This window comes from Typopeltis vanoorti, chromosome 22, assembly GCF_054136105.1.
Source record: "Typopeltis vanoorti isolate ZY-2024b chromosome 22, IOZ_Tvanoo_1.0, whole genome shotgun sequence".
Lineage (NCBI taxonomy): Eukaryota > Metazoa > Arthropoda > Arachnida > Uropygi > Thelyphonidae > Typopeltis > Typopeltis vanoorti.
Genome location: NC_143570.1, coordinates 23927657 through 23952305, shown reverse-complemented (window position 1 = coordinate 23952305; position 24649 = coordinate 23927657). Strand labels below are relative to the sequence as shown.

The window sequence follows — 24649 nt, the reverse complement described above, 5'->3', positions numbered from 1 at the left end:
CGTTGCGCTGTTTCTAACATTAACTGTAGCTTACCATCGAGGCTGAGAGTTGAAAATATAGACATTGAAGTGATATCTACCGTGGTTAGTGCCTGTTATGAGTTAATCGTAGAGTGTAGCTGAGAGATACATGGAAACTGAATAAATAAGAAATTCTATTGTAATAATTTGAGTAAAGAAACTTTGTGATTCTGAAACTGTGAATTTGTTTGAGAAAGTTTGAAAGATTGGATTAATATGAATGACTTGACTTGATGTGCTAACTTGACTGGTTTGTCATATTTAGAAGTGGAATTTATGTATTTGTCAAATAATCATATATTAAATATTTTGTTTGTTAATTTAAATATTGTGTTTGCCTGAATTTCTTTTTACTGCACCGTTCACAAAAATTCGGATCTAGCGGGAATCCCAGAAGGAAAGAAAATAAATATCATCGGCCTGAATGAGTGAAAAGACTGCTAACCAATTTTGAATTAAACTTACTAATTCATATAGACTTATCTAAGGATAGAGTGGTGCAGTATAATAGAAATTTCTCTACCCTTAGATCAGTGATTAATTTGCAATTAGTTTTCCTTATTTGATGAAAGTGACTTTTAGCAAGATGGCGGATTCGAACGTCAAGAGAACACGTCACGACAGTATACAGGTGACTGATGAACAACCAAGTTGATAGCATTTAAAGGAATATGGAGAATACCGACCAGGGCTTCTGACCTAATGGCCAATCCTCACCTTTGGTGTACACTTTTGGGATTTAGCCAACCAAATTGTATCCTTATTGACTTAAACCACAATATTAAATGATGGCACAACATGATAAAATTTCATGCCGTCTGGGGATGTCGCCTGGTTAAACAAGGCCCCCGTTGTTTTCTCAGGGAACCAGGGTGAACAGCGAAAAGTCAGCTACTGGAACAAATCCTAAAACACACTCCAACCCAATATCACAAGAATTGAAGATCAGTACTATCAACATAAGAAGCCGGAATGGCAAAGAAATGGAGCTAGCCGAGGAATTAGATAAGTACCAGATCGATATAATAGGAGTGACCGAAACAAAAAAGACCAAAACTGGTGAGCTCTTTCTGAGCAATAAATACAAAATGTTATATTTAGGCAATGACAATCAAGGAAAAGAAGGAGTAGCCATAGTATTCAACACAAAATACAAGGCTAATCTTCTTGAATGGCAGGCAATTTCAAGGTAGAGTGATGTGGGCAAATATCAGAATGGGGAACTGGACAATGAGACTTATTTATGCCTATGGTCCCACAGAAGGTTCTCCTAAGGTAGAAGTGGAGGAATTTTTTGAGGCTTTAGAAAAAGCAACTGACACAATCAAAAATGGAAAGTTGGTCCTTGTTGGAGATCTAAATAGCAGAGTAGGAAATGATTATCAGACATTCAAAAATATTTTGGGAAAATTTGGAGAAAAGAGCAAAGCTAATAATAACGGCAAATACTTGTTGGATTTCTGCTCAGGACATGGACTGGTTATTACTAACACCATGTTCCAACTTAAAAATGTGCACAAATTCACATGGAGAGAAGAGGCAAGGAATAAGAAAAGTCTCATTGACTATATTATTGTTGATAGTGATGTTTTCTCTCTGGTGCAGGACACTAGATGTACAGAGGATTTGAAATTGGAAGTGATCACCATTTAGTCTTAAGCAGGATAAAATTGAATTTCATATTGAAAAGAAGAACATGTAAGAAATTTTTAAATGAACAAAAGATGAGCAGCTCTCAGACGTGAACCGTAGACTAAAATATACAAACATTATTCAAGAAAAAATGAAAGTTTGAGAACAGGAATCAAACCTTGAAGATTCAGTGGCAAGCTCTGAAGAAAACATTGATTGATTCTGCCAGAGAGGCATGTGGTGAGGTTGTCTGTAAGGATATAAAAATCAGAACTCTGTGGTGGACATAGGAAGTTAAAGAGGTAGTGAAGGAAAAGAAGAAAGCATATCAATGGCAATATTGGAATTCTCACAAGTAATAGATTGATTTGGAAGAAAATTGTTGATAGAAGATTAATAATAATGTAAACTTAATCATGTGCTGTTATAGTAACCTGAACATACAAAAGTTCCTGGCAAATAAGTCAGCTAGTGCTCTTAGAGAATACAGAGACAAATGTAAGAAAGCTAAACACTGCAAGAAAGAAAGACAAATGTAAGAAAGCAAGAACATAGAAAATAAATATCAAGAAGGTGGCAAGATATTTTGGAGGTTCTTGAAGAAGCTCAGAAATGCAGGAAAGAGTGCTGTAAAAGGAATTAGAGATGATAAAGGTGAAAACGGGAGAAAAAGATATCCTTGAAGTATGGAGTAATTACTTTGAAAATTTGCTAAATGAAACAAGCAGTGATGACAGACAGTGATAAAAAACACTGACCAGGCATGCAGGAATACATATATATACATACTTGAAGTAGAAAAAGCCATCAAAGGCTTGAAATGTGGAAAGGCAGGCAGGAGTAGATGATATTCGACCAGAAATGCTGAAGTATGGTGGTATAAGTCTTACAGTAGCTGCACTACATAGTTCAGAAAGCCTGGACAGAGGGACAAATTCCCGATGATTGGAGTAGAGCTCTCATATAAAAAGGGAAATAAAACTGATCTTGAGAATTATAGAGGTATTTCTCTACTGAGTGTTCCTGATAAGATTTATGCCAGTATATATGAGAAATGGTTGAAAAGGATTGTGGAAGAGAAGCTTGGTGAGCAACAAGCTGGATTCAGGCCAAATAGAGGCTGTCAGGATCAGATCTTCACTTTACGACAAATAGTCGAGAAAGCATGGGAATATAACAAAGATCTGTATTTCAGTTTTGTAGATCTTGAAAAAGCATATGACAAGGTGCCAAGAGAGAAGCTATTCAAAACACTACAGTTGTATGGTGGAAGTGGATCATTATATCAAGCAATACTTAGTCTTTATTTGAGTTGTAAGTCAGCAGTTAGAATTGAAGGAAGTACAGGGAGATGGTTTAATGTTAAATCTGGTGTCAGACAAGGATGTACATTATCACCTCTGTTATTCGTTATCTATATGGATTACATTATGAAGGACAGTGATATTAAACCTGATATCAAAATTGAGATGTTAATGTCAGCTCTTTGCTTTATGCAGACGATGTTATACTTCTAAATAAATCCGCTACAAGTCTGCAAGATTCCCTGACTAAATTGAATAACTGTTGTAATAGATATGGTATGAAGGTCAGCAATAACAAGACAAAGACAATGAAAAGCAGAAGCATTGTGAATGGAGAACCTATAGAACAAGTAAAACATTTCAGCTACTTAGGCACGATTTTTAGTGAAGATGGTAAATTAAATATGGAAATAGACAACATAATCAACAAAGCTGGTATGGTAGGAAGTCAACTGAATAAATTTATATGGAATAAGGAAATTAGTCAAAACACTAAATTAGCTGTATACAAGACAGTGTTCAAACCAACCTTAACTTATGGATCTGAGAGCTGGGTCAGAAGTAAAACACTTGACCAAAGACTAGACACCGCAGATATGAGAGTCGTGAGAAAGATTAGGGGCATGAACAGATGGCATCAATGGCAATATGATATTAAAAACGAGGATATTAGGAAAGAACTTGACATTGTAAGCATCCAGGAATGCATTAGCAGAGCTAATCTCAGGTAGTATGGTCACTTAAACAGAATGGGCAAGGAAAGATTAGCCAAACAAGTGTTCTCTGCCAGTTGGCAGGAAAAAGACCCAGAGGAAGACCAAGATATAAGTGGATTTATATGGTAAAAAGTGCATTAGAAGATAGATATATAAATATAAGATCTGACAATGTTGCAGCTTTGACAGGTAACAGATTGATCTGGCAGAATATTGCAGGTAGGAAGTTAGTAATGATGTAAATTTTTCATGTAGTACTATCATATCCTGTACACCCTTTGAGGGTAAATGTGAGGAATTTCATGATGATGATGGTTGATAGCATTTAGCTAAAAGCTATCAACCTGGTATATGGAACAATGAACTCACCCCTATCTCTTCACCAATGGATGAGGGGGAAGTTCTAGAGCTGTTGTACAAACTGAATAAGAATTCTGCAATAAACACAGATGTGATATCAGCGTGAATGCTAAAAGAGTGTTCAGCTGAACTGGCTATTCCCTTGAACAGGCTATATAATTTAAGTCTCAGAACAGGAAATATTCCACAGGAGTGGAAAGAATGTATGGTAATTCCCATTGTGCAAAGACTAATGTATCCAACTATTGACCAATCAGTGTTTCAGGAGCTGTGAAGATTATGGAAAAGTTGGTTAGGGCTAGCATTCAGAAATGGGTTGATAGAGAATCTCTACTCTGCAATGAACAGTATGAGTTTACTAATAGATGGCCATGTTTTAGCAACTTGCTCAGATTCTATAATAATGTTATCACTGAGTTAGATAAGGGGAATGGATATACCATGATACTTTTGGATTTTGTTAAGGTTTTTGACAGAATGCAGTATGGATAAGAGGATGACTGACTATCATATCAAAAAGTGGCATATGGGGGGGGGGGTGAATCTGCAAGATAACCAGTGGTGTGCCTTCAAGGATCAGTCCTTGGTTCATTGTTATTCAATCTGTATATTAATGACACTGGGAAGGATTTGACATGTGACATACAGCTATTTGCTGATGATGCAAAGGTAGGTGGGTAATCAAGGGTGCTGCTGATATGCAGTAACTTGCAGAATAATTTGAATAGGTTGTCATTTCAATGTTAATAAATGTAACATCATGCACTTTGGTGTGATTACTAATCCAATGTTGTATTATATTAGTGGGATTATGCTTGAAGAAACTGATGAGGCTAGGGATCTTGGAGTTTTAGTAGAGTGGAAATTGAAGTTCAAGGGTCATATAGCAAAACTGTAAATACAACTTAGAGAATAATGGCAATGCTGAAATGAATCTTGACATGAAAAGATAAGGAAGTCATTTTGCCTCTTTACAAAGCCTTGATAAGACCCCACTTGGACTATTGCGTGCAGGTCTGGTCTCCTGGTTTCCATGGTGATTCTGATACAGTGAAGAGAGGGCAAAGGAGAGTCACAAATGATGTCAGGATTGTGGAATACATATTATGAAGACAGATTAAGAATTTGTAGGCTCCAGACATTTGCAAACAGGAGAAAGAGGGGTGAAATGATTGTGGCTAACAAACTTCAGAAAGGGTTTTTCCGAAAATGAAATTTTCAATTTTATGGAGGGCGAGGAAAGGACACAAGGGCATCCATGGAACTTGAGAAGGAATGCTATCAAGAAGAGAGTTAGGACTAGATTTTTCTTCCATAGAGTAGTGCATGATTGGAATGGATTGCCATTGGGTGTTGTGTGTATCTAAGTAGGATGAATGAATTCAAGAACAGGTATGATAGCTGGTGCGATTAGTATGGTCTCCCTTGATGAGTTTCTGACTCCCAGGAGGTCTCTTTTAATAATAATAATATCAATATTTTAGACAGAAAAAAAGTTCAAAAAAATCTGAAAAGGAAGATGGAGCAGATATTTACCAAAAATGCTTGAAGATGGAGTATAAAAATGTTTGCATCTACATTATACAATTCCATTGTTAAATTCCTGATTTGAGTGAGCTCTTATGGCACCTATTTATAAGAAAAAGGGATAATTAAACAGAATGCAAGAATTGCAGAATTTCCCCGAGTGTTCTAGGTTAGATTTCTGCACAACAGTTGGCAAACAAGTGGGGAAGAACAAGACAACAAAAAGCTGTTAAGACCGAATTTTTTTTTAATGACAACTGTTCAGAAATTGTAATGGAAAATAACAAGGATTTGTATTAAGATTTTTAGATCACAAAAAAAGGCACACAATAACTACTGATCTCCAACTCTGTTCACATTGACAGAAGAGGAAGTGAGTGCTATATAAAATCAGATGTATGGAAAGGGTACATGATATCACCACTTTTATTTATACATATTCATTTGGGAAAAATTAGGAATGATCAGTGGCAGAATCATTAAAAATGAAGATACCAGAAATCAAGTTAACATTATTAACATTCAAGAATGTTAATAATGTAAAGTGAAGCTAATCCAACGAACTATGGTCATTTAAACAGAATGGGAAATGGAAAAGTTAGCAAAATGTTTGCTAGGATAGGAAGGAAAAACACAGAATAATTAACATCTAGGTGGATTGATAGTAATGCCCTAGAAGAACAAAATGTAAACCTGACAATACTGCAAACCTGACTAATAAGCTAGTCTGGCTGGTTGAGTGGTTAGTATTTCTCCAACTAAAAGGCTGCAGGTTTGAATCCCACCATAGGCATGGTGGGATTCAAATGTTTGGGGAATGTTTATAGGTGGGAGAGGATTTCATTGCCTGGTATAAGACCATGCCCCACTCACTGGAGTGGGGCATGGTCTTACACCATTAAAAAGCTCCACATTTGGTCTGCAGAGTATGATTTCAAGACTATGTAAAATAAATAAATAAATATAAAATAATACAGAAAATGAATAAAAATGGCAAAAAAATCCCTAGTCTACCTGTAGTATGAACGTAATATAAGGTTCCAAAAAATCTTTCCTGGGTTAGAGTCACATAAAAAAAAAAGATTAAGTTGGAAAAAATGCTTTTGACAGAATGCTCTATAATGTAAACTAGTATCTTTTCTTCCTCACCTTCAGAGTATATACCTGGATAATGGTTTAAAACAACTGAAGAATAAATATCACTTCTTTATTTACATTATTTTAATTCTCTCTTTAATTTGATTATCATTCTTGTATAGCTTCAGTTATCTTCAATATGAAGCAGTTCATTGCATCTGAAAGCAACATGCAAATGACTGCATCATGTTGAAGACAACAGAAGCTACATACCATGTTAGAACAGCTAGACTTGGATATATCAACAGTATGCAATGTTAAGTGAGCAACTGACTAATGGATTAAAATATTTACTGCTTTGTTGAGGACAGGAAGCAAAATTTTTGCTTCCTATTCCCAGGGGAGGAAGCATTCTATAACAATTTTCTTCCAAAACAATCTTTTTTAGTGAGGTCTGCAATATTGTTAGTTCCTACTTTTTGGTTTCTAAGGTATTATTAATTATTTCAATTCCCCTATGGGTCCTTTTCTTCCTATTCTAGCAAAAGTTTTGCTGACTTTCAAGGGTGGTGAAATGGAGGGGATATAATATATTTTGTGAGAATAGGAAGATCGGAAGAAGGAAAGTAGAGTGCTGTTGTTGATAAAGAGAAATTATATCCATATAAGGTAGATATGCAAGGAAGAAACATTGGCAGAGGTAGTATGGTGTAAGGCAGAAGTTAAGGCAGAGATATTTAGTTGGATGCTGCTGTGGACTAGAGAATGTTGAGAGTGGAGAAAGAGCAAATTAAATTAGTGAACAAAAGAAAGATGATTTTAATTATTGTAACACAGACTGGAATGAAGAGTTAGCACCCGAATATAAAGAAAATTAATTTCTTGAGGGACAATTATCTTAGGTAATATGTAATGGAGGGCCCATAGGATCAAGAGTTTAGATCTGATCCTCTTATCAGAGGATATGACTGTGAATGATATGCTGCCTTTTCTGTCCAGTTAGTGAGTAATTATGAGAAGATCATGATTACTCTCACTAACATGGTGAACTGGGTGGTGTCTAGCCATATCTGAAGACTTCTGTGAGGAAAGTATATGTGTGGAACTAAAAGGCTGGTGATTATGAAAAGATTAGAAGTAAGGATTAGATGTAAAGATTAGATGGATGTAAAAATCTCATTTATATCATTTCATTTGTTATGTCTGTTTTTTACAGTTTTGTATATACTGAGTGCAAAATTTCATTAATAAGGAATGTTTTTGTCATATGATAAAATACACTTAAAAAATATGTTTGCATTTACGAGGGTGGCCTGAAAAGTTCGCAGCCTAACAATGAAAAAACGAATTTATAATTTCAAAATTATTATTATTCAACATAATCTTCCTTAAGACTAATACATTTATTCCAGCGATGCTCCAGCATCATTATCCCATCCCTGTAGTGGTTCTCAGTAAGATCAAAATACCCCTCTACAGCTGCAATCACCTCTTGATTCGAAGAAAAATACTGACCAGTGAGGAAGAGTTTTATTTTTGGGAAGAGATAGAAGTCAAAGGGAGCCAAATCTGGGGAATAGGATGGATGTTTCAACAATTCATAACGCAGATACCATAATTTTCCCATTGTCAAAACATCTTTGTGGGAAGGTGCATTGTCTTAATGAAAGGTGATTTTTTCTTCTGCAAACCAGGTCTTTTCTCACAAATTTTTTTGTCTAGTCTGGTTAAAAGATTCGAAATTGTTTTACCCTTTTTAAGATAATTAATAAACAAAATGCTCTTAGCATCCTAAAACACAGATGCCATGACCTTTCCTGTTGATGGAACCGACTTTGTCTTCTTTGGTGCTGAACAACCGGCTTCTGTTTTGACTATTGTTTTGGATTCTGGTGTAATAGTGAATCCAAGTCTCATTCATAGTAGTAAATCAACACAAAGAATCAGTTTTATTCTTGTTAAAATGCTTCAAGCACTGTTCAGAGATTTTCATGCAAGTGCGTTTTTGATTTGCTGTGAGCAAGAGCAGCACGCATCTTGCGCAAAGCTTTTTCATTTGCAATTCTTCATGCAAAATATATCGTACACACATTCTTTTGAAATGCCTAGTCTCAGCAATTTCATGCACTTTGGCTCGCCAGTCATCCAATACCATATCCTGCACTTGATCAATGATTTCTGGTGTTGTTACACTTTTTTGGATGTCTTTTACATGGATGTTTTACATGATCTTCAAGGCTGGTACGGCCACTTGGCAGCCCATTTCTTAATTGTTAAAAATGAAGGAGAAGAGTGCCTATAAACTTTTATGAACTTTGAATGAATTTCTTTTGGCATTAAACCTTCTTTTACAAAGAATTTTATAACTGCACGATACTCAATTTTATCCATTTCAAGGGAAACAGACAACACTCTTGCTTCAGACAGCTGTATAAAACAAACTACTTGATAGAATGACTTGCAATTTCACATGGATGCTTATGACAGATGTACCAACTTAGAAAAAAAATCTTGCCGATAGTATTGCCATCTATGGTCGAGAACTTTTCAGACCACCTTCATATTAACGCGTTATATGCTTAGTACAGGGTATCCCAAAATTCACGCAAGATTTAAATTTAGCGCCATTTGTGTGGTAAAGTGTTGCCAACGAGAAAAAAAAGACAGCGTGACAGCTGACAGTTCAGGGTTATTAAAAATGACCACGCAGCGAAGAGAGTTCGTTGAACGGATTATGGAACAACAACAAGTGGATGCTTATTTTTCGAACAAAATCATCTTCAGCGATGAGGCTCATTTTCATCTTGATTGCTTCGTTAATCGACAAAATGGTTGCATTTGGGGCTCAGAAAATCCACGAGTGATTGTTGAGAAACAAATGCATCCACAACGTGTCACTGTTTGGTGCGGATTTTGGGCTGGAGGCATCATCGGTCCATTCTTCTTCGAAAATGCGACTGGTAAGGCAATAACAGTTAATGGTGCTCGCTATCGCGACATGATAATCCAGTTTTTTGTGCCTAAATTGCAAGATATGGATGTGGACGACATGTGGTTTCAACCAGACGGTGCCACATGCCATACAGCCTGAGAAACAATTCAATTACTGCATGAGTCATTTCCTGGTCGTGTAATTTCCCGTTTTGGTGATCAGAATTTGCCGCCCAGATCATGTGACTTAACGCCGTTGGACTTTTTTTTTCCTTTGGGGTTTTTTTGAAGTCTAAGGTTTATGCCGACAAGCCATGCCTTGAAGGAGGAAATTGAGCGCAGTATCAACGTTCATGGAAAATTTTGACAAAAGGGTGCGTATGTGCCAGCAAAGCAGTGGAGGCCATTTACCCGATATGCTATTCCATGCATAACCCTATACTGTATACTTTATGAATCAATAAGAAATTACAATTTTTAATTAAAAACACGTGTTTTCTATCAAAATTACTTCTTGCGTGAATTTTGGGACACCCTGTATTACTGAAGTTTCCATGTGATCAAGTAGCAGCGTAATAATGGAGACTTAAATGAATTTCAGTAATAAACTTGCTTTCCATACATTGCAATCCTTAGGGAATAACAAGAAACATTGCATATTTATTGTAAGTTATGTTGTTTGCTGTAGCATTTCTATGTCAAACACTTTTGTAGCATGCAATCAATGTATTAACAGCAGCCACTTGAATTTTGCTTTGAATTTCGGTAAAGGCATGCACATTAGTTGTTTTTAGAAAACAAGTGTTGTGGGGTAACAGAAATGCTAGCAAGCAAAGAAGAGGCAAGCAGGGAATTAGTGCTGGAAAGGTCTAATAAAATATTCAGTTAAGTTCTCTAATCTCTGTAAAGCTATTATATGCATTTTTTATTACTCTCTAAGGAGAACTATGAAGTTAATAATTGAAGAACAGTATAACGAAGCCTTCAAATATGAGAAGCAAGTGACATACGTTTCTATCTGAGTGAGCATTCTTCATGGCTACTTCAGAAAAATGAAAGAAGATGTCTTTAAAGAAACTTGCTTACTGAAAGAAGACAATATGCAAGTATATTAGTTAAGTGAGGCCTTTTTAACATTGTATATTCTAAGGAATTTGAAATAAAGCAGAATGAATGAATGAATGAGTAAAAATCAATAAAATAAGTCCTGCAAAGGAAGTTCTCATATGATCAAGTGAAACTACAGAACTTTTAGCTGAATGCTGTGTCCAAGTTGTTTTATAAAGTATGTGATGTTATATATCATAATTGTATTTAACTGTGAGTCAGAGCATGAAAGATATATATCAATGCACCATCACAGGTACAAATCTGAAATATCCTAACCAACTAAAATAAAATAATATATAATATTATAATACGAGGTGTGACAATTTAATTCCCAGAATGGTCGCCTATGTGGTGATTTGGTTGGAGTCACATGAATAATCGTCTTTTAACTAATGTGTGCATAAACCTCAAGCTGCTGATAGAGCCATTTGTTAGTTGGCTAATGCAAAACAATAGAGATCTGTGTGTAACCTTTGGCATAAAAATGTGTTATTGAAATTTGAAGCAATATGTTAACATCAAATTTTGTGTGAAAATCGGCAAAACTGTTACTGAAACGTTGAAGCTGTTGAAAGTGGCATATAGTGTGGATGCTCTGAAAAAGTCAAGTGTCTTTGAGTGACATAAGAGATTCAAAGGTGGGCGAGAAGATGTGAACGATGACCCCAGAAGTGGGCAACCCAAAACAAAAATGACAGAAGCAAATGTGAAGAGAGTGTGAGATTTGGTATGGTCTGACAAATGATTAAGTGTGCGATTAACAGCTGATGAATTGCAAATGAATCAAGATACAGTCAGGGTAATTTTAACCGAAGAATTGGGTATATGAAAGATTTCGAAAGAAATCATGACAATGTGCCAAGCCATAGTACGCTTATATCATGAGAGTTTCTGGCCAAAAAATTGATTACCAAATTAGGTCATCCTGCTTATTCACCCAACTTAGCTCCCTGTGATTTCTAGCTGTTTCCAAAATTAAAGACTGTGCTAAAAGGACGAAGATTTTCTGACATCACTGATATCCAGCATAATGCGATAAAGGAACTCAAGAGTATTCCGGAAAAAGAGTTCATGATGTTTCCAAAAATCAGAACACCGTCTAAACCAGTGTATAAATGCTCAAGGGGACGGAACTACTTCGAAGGTGACAGTAGCCACTAATGTATAATTCCAAATTTAGGGTTTTTACAGATGCATTCTGGGAATTAAATTGTCACACCTTGTATAATAATAATTATTATTATATAATAATAGTTGGAGCAATCAAGCTTCAGATGTAATACAGCTATAGAATGGAATGAGGAATTGAGTGAAAAGGAGATAGATGGTGGTTGTGTAATGATCAAGAGCTATTTAATAGCAGCAAAGTCTGAATGTATTCCAAAAGTTCAAAGGCTGGATAAGCCTTTTAGCTGGGTATAAATGCATGAAGAGATTAAACATGCATTCTGGAAGAAGGCAGCATAAGATGAATAAAGATAATATGAGGAATAAAAAGAGCAGGCCATGAAGGTGCTGTGGTTGACAAAAGCAGCAAAATTCTGGCAATATGAGCAGAAACGGTAGTTGAGACAAGAAAATCCTCAGGAGTTGATGTTAATGGCAGATTTGTAATTGCTATAAGGGATGTATTTGAGATATTTAGTGAGCAATTCATCAGAATATTTCATTTCATAAATGTGACATCATGGGAAGGCTGAGTGTAGAAGGAATGGGAGAAGATGGTGAGTGAGTAGGTGCTATATCAGGAATTAAGTACACTAGATGTTAATAAGGCAATAGGACTTATATCACTGCATGTATCAAGGAAATGCACTAGGGAGTTAATGGCAGTCCTGATGTCCCGAACTTTTTTTTTTGAACAAGTTTTGCAACGGAGGGCAAAACTGTGCCATTTTACTCAAGGTTATTATTATTATTATTATTCGTGACACCTGCAAGGAGACCGAACACTCATCGCGGGAGGACACCTATTGTACAACTCTCCGTCTCCATCACTACACTGAACCTCAACAACATTGGCACCATCTAGTGCCCACCACCACAGCTAGTATTTTTTGTCTGTATGTGGGATGAAAAACCAGAATTTCCGGGAGAAGAAACCATGCTACCTCCGTATGAGATTGGCTAACTCACCTTCGATTGAAAAAGTCCATATAAAGATTCCTCCCATCATGACGAGAATCGAAGTTAGTCCAATCGAAGGGCGCAACGTACCGTCGTTCTTCCAATTGTGCTACGGAGGCAGTGCAATTATGATAAGACTGAGGCTACAAATCACAGGCCAATCTGTGTGTGTGTGTCTGAAGTTGTGGTTGAAATGTTAGTGAGAGCTAAGATACAGATACAGACAGCAGTGTTGTTTGTGGTGGTGAGTGAGGGTTTGTTAAAGGAGCGTCATGTTTTACCAATTTATTTATGTACTACAAAGTAATGAATGCAATGGACAAGGGAGATGCATACACAGTAGAGTGTACTTAGATTTTGCAAAGGTCTTTGATAGAGTATCATAATAAGGTGGTAACTAAATTGGAATGGATGAAATTTTCATACTGTATAAGAGAGTTGGAGATGTGATTGGCTGTGACACAGGTATTAGGAAGTTGTTATATAGGGGAGTAGTATGTTGAAAGAGGAAAGTTTCTGGTAATGTGCCACAGAAGTTTCTTTTGGGCTAAGTATCTGGAGATATACAGCTATTTGCAGATGGAACAAAATTGAATAAAACAATCAAGGAGTTGAGTCACCTTACAGGAGAATCTGAATGGTCTGTACAAGTAGGCGAGTGAGTGGAGTACCATTCAGTGTTGCAAAGCAAAAGATTGTGAAATTTGGTAGGCACGAATGGGATGCAAAGTATGCAAGTGGTGAGAAATTCTGAAGATGAAAATCTGGTGGAACTCAGATCTGAAGTGTATGGGTTACAATCAGTGGTGAGCTATGGAAATTTTAACAAAGGGCTCGCATCATCGAGCAAAAAAAAAAAAAAAAAAAAAAGAGAGAGAGAGAGAGAGACCTAACTTAGCCCTTATAATACTTATTATAATGCAACTTTGTAGAGCTTCTGACAGATATGATAATTCCTGTAGGATATCAATCATTAATGCTAGATCTTTTAAAAATTCCAAATTGAGAAGTTGGTTTAAAAAGCCCTTATATTTATCTTCGATGCTTGCATAAAGCTGAGTAATTTCTCTACAAAGCAAGAGCCGTTCGTAAACTGCAAGCTGCCCATCGTGGTCCAAATATACAGCCGATCTTTAAAATTTCGATACCAAGGTCTTTTGCAATTGTATTTAATTCTTGTTGATTTTTTGGTGATTGATGATAAAAAGCATATAATTTATCCATAAATATTTCAAAATGATTTATTTCTTTAATGTTTTTTATCGAATCGTCTAATGCTAAGTATAAAAGATGAGCGCAATGCCAAATCACAACGTTGAGAAATTTTTGTAGAAGTTTGATTGCAACACCTGATTTGTTTCCTAACATTACACTAGCTCCATCAGAACAAAATGCAATGAAATGATTTTTTATATAGTTATCAGAAAATCCATATGAATTTAAAGTAGCATGTATATACATTCCACAGTGGTATTTTCTAGTTCTACAAGATTATTAAACAGGATGAATAAGGGGCTCGCAAATTTGAGAAAAATTTAACAAAGGGCTTTGTTAAATTTTTGAGCATTGTAACCAGTGGTGAGCTATAAGATGCCCCTGAAAGCATCTTATAGCTTACCACTGGTTACAATGCTCAAGTTGCAAAATCACAAGGTCCTCTTACTCACACCAGATTATGGCAGTGAGGAGGAGGACCTTGAAATGCAGAAGTAGAGGATATGGTTCCATTGTGTAAGGCGATAGATGTTTCAAATAGATGATAAAATAGTTAAAAAAACAACAACAAAAAAAAAACATCAAAAATCCTACCAAAAAATCATAAAAGACAACAGAAACCAATCAATACTAATTCTTATCAATATATAAATATAAATTATTTATATCTATATAAATATAAAATATGTGCACCACCATCTACAGTAATCTAAACCAGAACTACTATTCCTTTCAGAATCCCAACTGGCATGATCAACAGCTACTGTACACTCAACTGCCTAAACTACACATTACACAGCTCTTTCTACCACAAAGGCGGCACTTGTACATTTGTGAGAACTGATATTTATTATTATTATTATTATTAAACAAGAACTCATGGAGTCAAAGACTCATCTAGGAGGTCCTTTTATCTCACACACATCTCATCATACCGGGTCTTAAACACATTCAAACTCCTTGCAGACACCACACTCTCAGGCAAGGCATTCCAATCATTCACAACTCTGCACGAAAAAAACCTGCCTCTCACTCCCCTACTCACACCCTCTTTATACAGTTTCCAGGGATGACCTCTGGTTCTCCCCTGATCTCCCACTATTCGCTGTAGAACTTCTCCACCATTGATCCTATAGCAACCCCTTACCAACTTGTAGGTCTCTATCATATCTCCCCTCTTCCTTCTCTCCACTAGTCTCTGCAAATTACATCTTTTCAATCTTTCCTCATACTCGACATTCCAGAGGTCAGAAACTACCTTAGTCAGTCGCCTTTGGACCCTTTCCAACATCTCCTCATCCTTCTGAAAACCAGGTGACCAAATCTGGGCACAATAGTCCATGTGTGGCCTAATCAAAGCCTTATACAATGGAACAAGAATCTCCCTACTTCTACACGTCAGTGTCCTCCTCATCATTCCCAGAAGTCTTTGTGTTGTCTTCACAATTTTGGCGATGTGACCCCTAAATTTTAGATCCTTATCCACTATCACTCCCAGATCTCTTATTTCCTCTACTTCCAACAATATATTCTTATCAAGCATAAATTCTGCATCCCATCTTTGTTTTCCAAATTTTAAAACCTTACATTTTGCAACATTGAACTCACACCCCCATTTGCTTGCCCAATCACTCAATTTATTCAAGTCTTCTTGCAAGGCCACAACATCTTCACTACTCTTTATGGTTCTTCCCAACTTTGCATCATCTGCAAACAACTGAATATCTCCATCCAAATCTTCGCCAATATCATTAATATACAAGTTAAATAGTAATGGCCCTAAAACAGATCCCTGAGGCACTCCACTAGTGACTTTCCTTTTCCTGGATATTGCACCCCCATACACAACTTGTTGATACCTATCAGATAGCCAGTCTCCAATCCAATGCACTAATCTAATATCCAACCCCATCTGCTCTAGTTTGACTGTCAACTTATCATGAGGCACTCTATCAAAAGCTTTTGCGAAATCCAAGTATATTACTGTGTATCCTTCTCCTCTGTCCAAGGAAGCAGTCACTTTATTGTAATAAGTAAGTAGATTACTAAAACACGACCTCCCTTTAGCAAATCCATGCTGTCCATCAAAGATTATACCATTGTTGTCAACCCAACTCTGGATTCTAGCTCTCACAAGCTTCTCCAACAACTTAACCACAACACCTGACACACAGATAGGCCTATAGTTTGATGCTTGAGTTCGATCACCTCCTTTATGAAGTGGCACAATCTTGCCCTCCTTCCACTCTTTAGGGACTTGACCAAGTGCAAGACTCGTATTAAAAAAATATGTCAAGGCAGGTGTCAACTCTCTGGCACATTCCTTCAGAATACGCGGTGATATATTATCAAGTCCCACAGCCTTATTTACATCTAGTTTACTCAACTCCCCAAACACCTCATATACCATGCCAGAGACTGCACATCCTTGAATCCCTGCTGATTGATCTGTTTTGGCTCAAAATTTCTCTACCAAATCAACCTGCTCTTTTCATATGCTCCCTCTACTGTCTATAAACTCTGTCAACCACTCTGACCTCTTCAGCTCTCTCTCTAAAGCTCGACTTGTTTTTGCAGTTTAAGTACCCCAATAGTGAGATCATCCTTCTTGGGGACTTCAATATCCACAACTTATATTAGCTCCTCTTCTCCAGTTTCACTGATCAAGCAGGTAGGAATGCTGAGGTGTTCACTGAGCAATGACCTATCTCAGATCATCAATCTTCTCACCAGAATACCAGACAACTCACTTGACCTCTTCCTGACCAGCTCCCCTTCCAGGTATAATGTGGTTGTCAGTTCTTCTTCTCTTACTTAAACCCACTAGTTCACAGTCTCGTGTTCTTTGGCACTACAAGAGTGCCAACCAGGAGGACTTCCATGACTTATTTTTCCTTCTCATGGTTCAATTACTGCTTCAGTTCTTCTGATCCAAACACCTGCTCAGACTGAACAACATCCTCACAGGAATGAAGGCTTTCATCCCCTATTCTAGTCCAATTCTCAGCCCACCACTCAAGCCTTGGTTCTCAAAAAAGTGTGCCAATGCTGTAAAAGAAAAAAACCTCTGCTTATCACAATTGGCTCAAGACCAAAACTCCAGCTGCCCTCACTGCAGCCAACAACAATTGAAAAAGAATCATCACCAAGTTCAAGTCAGGCTTTGAAAGGGTCAAATGCTGCAAACTCGCCTCCTGCCCAAATGGCAGTAACTCCTTCTTGTCCCTTGTCAAGGCTGTTGGGCACAACTACTGCTCACCCAGGTTTCTACCACTCTCATATCCAAAATTCCCTCCACTCCACAAAGAATGGTTCCCTTCATGTCTCCTATAGTCTTTCGATAAAAAGAAATCCAAAGAATTCTGAATAACCGGAACACAAACAAGGCATCTGGTCCTGATGGTATTCCACCTATTTTGTTAAAAAATTGTGCCCCCAGAACTAACACCTATCCTGTATTGCCTCTTTAATCGATCCTATTCAATTGGCATCTACCTGACTTCTCGTAGACAGGCTTATACGTTGGTTATGCATTTCTAAATCACTTAGGGATTTGAACAACGTAGAATATAAATTAAATTATACTTTAATAAATATTTCCGATATTTCGGCAACGTCATGTTGCCATTTTCAAAAGGAACTTACAAAAAGGCATGTGCACGCAAGCACTACAACACAGTAACTGAGAATGAAGATATCATTCTCCTAGAAGTCCTGATGGTGCCCTCTAGCGGGCTAAGTAGGTGTTCTTGGCCGTTGGGCTGAGGGTCTGCTGATGTATGCCTCCCAAATTTGGGGCAGTCGCATACAACCAAATTTGTTGAGGTTTGGAGAGTTTCTTAGGGCTGAGGCTGATTCCATAAATAGTCTTTCGAATTTGTATTTGCTACGGTGTATTACTGTAGCTTTCTTCCACTGTATTCTGTGGCATGTATCCAGAGCATGGTCTGCAAGACCAGAATGGCTGTACTTGTGAAACCGGATGTAGTCCTTGTGTTCAGAAATTCTGATATTCGCTGTCCTGCTTGTTTGGCCAAAGTACGACAGTTTACAACTGCAAGGGACCTGGTATACACCAGGTAGGTCAAGGGGAAGCGGTTGGTCTTTGGTGGAGCGGATAAGGGATGCCAATTTTCTGTAAGGCCTATAACAGGAGGTGAGGTCATATTTTTTTAAAATTTTGGTAATTTTTTCCGAGGTGCCTCGGATGTAGAGAATGGTGATGGATTTGTTGTGGAGGAGAGGCTGTGGTTTGTAGGTTTTAATATTTTTTGGATTTTTTTTTGGGGGGGGGGGGGGGTAGCCATTGGCTGAGAAAGTGTTGAGGATGTGATTTAGTTCAGTGTTTAGGGCCATGTCGTTAGAACAGATTAGCTTAGCCCTATTGTATAGTGTTTTCACCACTCCATATTGTTGTGAGGGGTGGTGGTGGGATTGTTGGTGAATGTATCTGCCTGTATGGGTGAGTTTTCTATAAACTGTATTACTTCTATATTTCTATAAACTATATTATGATCTAGATTGAAAGGGGAATCCGCCGCCTTCCACATCAAATCACCAACAGTGTGAGACTGGATGTAGCTTGTGTCCTTTCCAAAGCAAGACCACCAAAAACCAACATATCCAACAAGGAATTTAAAGCTCTCAGGAAATGAGGAATAATAAAGAATTAGTTATCACCAGTGCAGATAAGGGAAATGCAACTGTAGTACTTAACCAAAAGGATTACAAAGGTAAGCTTAATACTCTTCTATTAGATTGGGCTACTTACCTCCCTATCCAATACAATCCCACCAACTCACAAATCAGAAAACTTCACAGGCTCCTTAAGAAAGTCACTTCTTGGCCTGTAGAAGTTACCTACAGATTGGAGCCGTTTAACTCTATACCCGTCCGTATTTACGGACTCCCAAAAATACATAAAGAAAATGTGCCATTACGTCTTATAGTGGATGGCATTGATTCTCCCACATACAAATTAGCTAAACATTTGGCCAAAGAGCTCTCACACTATACTGGCAACACACCATCACACATAAAAAACTCAGCCCACTTCAAAGCCAGCATAGAAAACCTTACACTCCAACATACTGACATAATGGTCAGCTTTGACATCTCCTCCTTATTCACAAATGTCCCACTCAAGGAAACTTTAGAGCTAATCCAAGCTAAATTTTCTCCCAATATCTCAGCCCTATTTCAGTTCAAAATGAACTCAGGCTATTTTGTTTGGCAGGGAAAATTCTACAAATAAATAGAGGGGACAGCCATGGGTTCACCACTTTCCCCACCCTTGGCCAATTTCTTTATGGAGACCTTCGAAGAAAAAGTCTTAGCTTCTGCCCCACAAAAACTCTGGATTAGAGCTAATCCAGAGTTTCCTTTGGATTAGCTCTAAAGGAAACTCTAGAGCTAATCCAAGCTAAATTTTCTCCCGATATCTCAGCCCTATTTCAGTTCACAATGAACTCAGGCTATTTCGTTTGACAGGGAAAATTCTACAAACAAATAGAGGGGGACAGCGTTCCCATGATGTCACATTTATGAAATGAAATATTCTGATGAATTGCTCACTAAATATCTCAAATACATCCCTTATAGCAATTACAAATCTGCCATTAACATCAACTCCTGAGGATTTTCTTGTCTCAACTACCGTTTCTGCTCATATTGCCAGAATTTTGCTGCTGTTGTCAGCACCTTCATGGCCTGCTCTTTTTATTCACCACTTTCCCCACCCTTGGCCAATTTCTTTATGGAAACCTTCGAAGAAAAAGCCTTAGCTTCTGCCCCACAAAAACCAACCATATGGCTTCGCTACGTTGATGATGTGTTCGCTATTTGGCCACATGGCTCTGAAACACTCCTCTCCTTCCTTACACACTTAAACAACCAACACTCCAGAATCAAGTTCACCCTGGAAAAAGAGGAAAACAACAGCCTCCCTTTCCTAGACACACTAGTCACCCAGCCTGATGGAACCTTGTTTTTCTCAGTTTATAGAAAACCCACCCATACAGGCAGATACATTCACCAACAATTCCCCCCCCCCCACAACAATATGGAGTGGTGAAAACACTATACAACAGGGCTAAACTAATCTGTTCTAACGACATATCCCTAAACACTTAACTAAATCACATCCTCAACACTTTCTCAGCCAATGGCTACTCCCCCCCCCCAAAATCCAAAAAATATTAAAACCTACAAACCACAGCCCCCCCTCTACAACAAAGATTACTCTAAATCCATCACCATTCCCTACATCCGAGGCACCTCAGAAAAAATTACCAAAATTTTAAAAAAATATGACCTCACCTCCTGTTACAGGCCTTACAGAAAATTGGCATCCCTTATCCGCTCCACCAAAGACCAACCACTTCCTCTAGACCTACCTGGTGTATACCAGGTCCCTTGCAGTTGTAAACTGTTGTACTTTGGCCAAACAGCGAATATCAGAATTTCTGAACACAAGGACTACATCCGGTTTCACAAGTACAGCCATTCTAGTCTTGCAGACCATGCTCTGGATACATGCCACAGAATACAGTGGAAGAAAGCTACAGTAATACACCGTAGCAAATACAAATTCGAAAGACTATTTATGGAATCAGCCTCAGCCCTAAGAAACTCTCCAAACCTCAACAAATTTGGTTGTATGCGACTGCCCCAAATTTGGGAGGCATACATCAGCAGACCCTCAGCCCAATTTGGCCGTTGGGCTGAGGGTCTGCGCTGATGTATTCTCACTTAGCCTGCTAGAGGGCACCATCAGGACTTCTAGGAGAATGATAGCTTCATATCTTCATTCTCAGTTACTGTGTTGTAGCCTGCATGCACGTGCCTTTTTGTAAGTTCCTTTTGAAAATGGCCATGTGACGTTGCCGAAATATCGGAAATATTTATTAAAGTATAATTTAATTTATATTCGGATCTACGTTGTTCAATTCCCTAAGTGATTTAGAAAAACATCTACCTGACTACATGGAAACAGGTCTACCTCCTGCCCATCTCAAAGAAAGGTGATAAAAACCAACAAATGAACTACTGTCCAATTGCTCTCACAAAAATTAAGGAGAAGGTCATTAACAACCAACTCTTGAACCACTTACAGACATACCAACTAATCAGTGACCAGCAGTATGGATTCCACCACAAGCAATCTACAACTGATCTTCATGCTTTAACCACCCACGTATGGACTCAGGCCATGGAAAAATTTGGAGAAATGTAAGCAGTTATCCATGATATTTCAAAGGCATCTGATCGGGTTTGGCACAGAGACCTACCTACTTACCAAACTGCCATCCTATGGTCTGCCTTCCTCACTCTGCAACTGAATCACCAACGTTCTCACTGGTCGCTCACTATGTGTCATGGCAGATAGCTTAGTTTCCTCTGATTTCCCCACTAATGCAGGAGTATCCTAGGGTTTGTTCTTTCACTCACTCTCTTCCACTTCTATATAAATGACCTGCTCTCACAGATTTCCAAGCTCGCATCCCTTCCACCTTACTTTCAGTAATATTGAAATATCCAAAGATGATCAGATTTCTTTTCTTGGAGTGACTTGAATCTATGATCTTTCCTGGTACATCCATATTTCAATTATAGCTTTCCAAAGTTGCAGTTGCAGCAACCAAAATACATGGTGCACCTTTCTGCACAGGCCACTACTTCATGCCTTCATAGCTGCTAACAAGCCCAAATCCACCCAGACATGAAATATTGCTCCCATATATATATATTTTTTTTTTTTTTTGGGGGGGGGTTGCACCAAAATCCTTTCTAAGATTGCTGAGTTCTATCCAGAAGAGGGCAATCTGGATAATTAATCATCACTCTCTCTCTTTGTCTCTCACAGACCCAACCCACCTTCCATCCCTCTCTCATAGATGTTCAGTTTCTGCCTTGTGCCTCTTCTACAGATACGTTCATGAACAGTGCTCTGCTGAATTGGCCACTATTATTCCTCCACTCATCTCCACAATCATTACAACAAGAGCCCCTGCTAACCAACACCCTCTTACAGCCCATCTTAAAACTCATTGAACCAATTTCACTGCCTCCTCTATTATTTCATCTACTTCTGTCTTTTGGAACAGTCTCCCCACTCTGCTTTCACCAAAGATTGGGGAGATTTTGCTTGAACAGCTGAGGGTTGTTCAAGCAAAATGTGAACAGACTCCTCCTTTCTATTCCTCTTGTCCACACATGACACTAGTGTTGTGTCCTGAATAAGCTAAGAAATGTTTTAACATAAAATATTCAGGTCACAACTTTAATTCAACTTAAGCAGAGAACGTGGAATGTTGGCAATAGAATAAAAACATAACTTTGTGAATGCAAATCAATTTTAGAACAAGGAATTGTATAGAACTGTATAAAATGCTTGTAAAATATAATCTGTAATACGTGTGGGCCAGATGTAGAAATCAATGTAAGCTGTTAACTACTTAAGAACCCCGTTTTCTTATACTAACTAAAGTAGCAAAGCCTGTGAGCCAGAGTTCAAGGGTCGCCTTTAACCATCCTGTGTTATGCATGCAAAAGGAGGGAAGGAAGTTACTGGAAAGAGAAACTAAAGCGCTTTCCAGGAAGAGAAAAACAAGTGCACGTGTGACAAGATAAAGGGAGCTGAATAGAATGACGTAAATACACGTGACCGCGTTGGTGGGCATCGCGACGGCCGAGAAATACCGAGAGGAGAAAAGATAACAAAAAGGCCATGCAAACCCCATTCGAGGCTTTTTTTTTGGTTCCTGACCTCTCTCGGACATAGGTCGAGTTCGTCGTCGGAGAAGTCCCTGGCTGGCCATGGAAGGCATTGGTTCATCTGTCGAAGTGTTTGGAATGGGCCAAGCTATATCCTTGGACTAGGATAGCTGTGTTTTGTCGTGCGATTGAGGAACCAAACAGATGCCGTCCATTTCAGGCGATGTTCTCGTGCCACCTCCCATCTTTCCCGCTGAGATTCCATTCGTGTAGTCCGATCGAAGACAACCAAATAGGAAGCTAAGCTAGAAGGCCTTGATGACCAGACAAGGCAGGAAAAGAGACGAAGCATCAAATCAGAGACGGTAAGGTAGACTTTTGTATTGTGATTTCCAGTCATAGAAGAGTGTGATCCTCTAAGAGAACATATAAGATGGACTAATTTTATGGAACTATAAGAATTGTCTATGACTTGGCTTAGGCCCATTTATTTAAGATTTGTTTGCCCTATGAGGCCGAGTGTATCTCTGTATGAGCTAATAGTAGTGTATAAAGTAAGTTAACTAATGACCACGTATGTGAAGAGGGAATGACAAGTGCCTAAGAATTAATGTTGACAATGCTTATATTAGTGGTCTATGCAAGTTTGTGTGTGTGTTTAGTGTAATTAGTTTGAGCCTATGTCTTTACTTGAGAATACATCTGATAATGTTTATATTATATACTTGTATAATTCCTTGAGCTTATTAAATTATTTCTTTCAAGTACCTGCCTGACCTGTTTTGTCGTATGAATTCAAACAGCCACTCATAAAATAATAACGAACTTAGTGGGATAAACCCAAGTGTATCAATGACTAAAGCGAGCCACGACTGTAAGAAAGAGATAAGTGAACGGAGGTATAAAGTTTATTTCGGTTTAATTATCATGTATCATTCTGAGAGAGCCATCCTGGGTAAGAGTCCCGTCTATTCTATCCTAGGTATTAGCTGGTGCAGTAAAAAAATAAATTTTGTTAATGCTTATCGGGTGAACTCTATCAGAATGTTGTGTGATTAAACTGTAGGGAGGCCAATAAGACTTCTCAGAATAAAAGGGAAGAAAATTTGGTAAAGGATAAACGCTTATTTGCATATATAAGAAAAATAAGATTACAGTATAAGGATAATATAAAGTACAACAAAATATGAGGATAAGAAAAGATACATAACACTAGTATGCTATAGGTCTTGTGGCTTTTAATGTGTGGATCATATATATATATATATATATATGCAGTACTTTTTTTCTGGAAATAAAAGGTACCAGTACTCACCATGAAGATGTTATTACTGCAACTTCCACACTTTTAACATATCCTCATTTGGTATCAATTGCAGAATGATGACCTCGGAGCAGCCAAAGATGAGACAAAGTATTCAGAAAAACTTTCTCTGTTTCGTTTTTTGCTTCAGATTTTATGCACTTTGTGCACTGCACTCTCCTTATGATCGTAAATCTTTTTTCTTAATGACATTAACTGTTGTTTGTGAGATTCTTCAAAATGACTTATTTTACCATTTGTCCACTTTGCTGAAGTTTTCATTCCCATGTATTTATCGACGGCAAGACTTCCGACATACTTTACAGCCCAACAATTTATTCTTGACATACAGCTACTCGTTTCTCTCCCAGAAGTCATTTTTCTGCAAAACTGTCCATCATTCGGGCCAATCATTATCAGAATCTTCTTCTTTTTGACCACGTGGATATTGGGTCTTGGTTGCGTGATCCTCTTCACTAAGTGTACTTTCGGTGCTAGTTTTCTGTTTTACAAGATCACAAGTAGATTCAACAATTTCTGCTTCTTCAGCCTTCCTTTTTTTTACTCATTAGCATAAAGTAACTACTTATTTTACTCATTTTGAACAATGA

The 24649-nt window shown here is 37.8% G+C and overlaps 1 protein-coding gene across 1 annotated transcript in view; it reads right to left on the bottom strand.

Annotated features, from left to right (window-relative positions):
• Mpc1 (mitochondrial pyruvate carrier) overlaps positions 1–24649 on the bottom strand; it is a gene marked incomplete at its 5' end in the record, with an annotated part of 99701 nt that overhangs the window by 18905 nt on the left and 56147 nt on the right. The gene's annotated exons all lie outside the window — the stretch shown is intronic.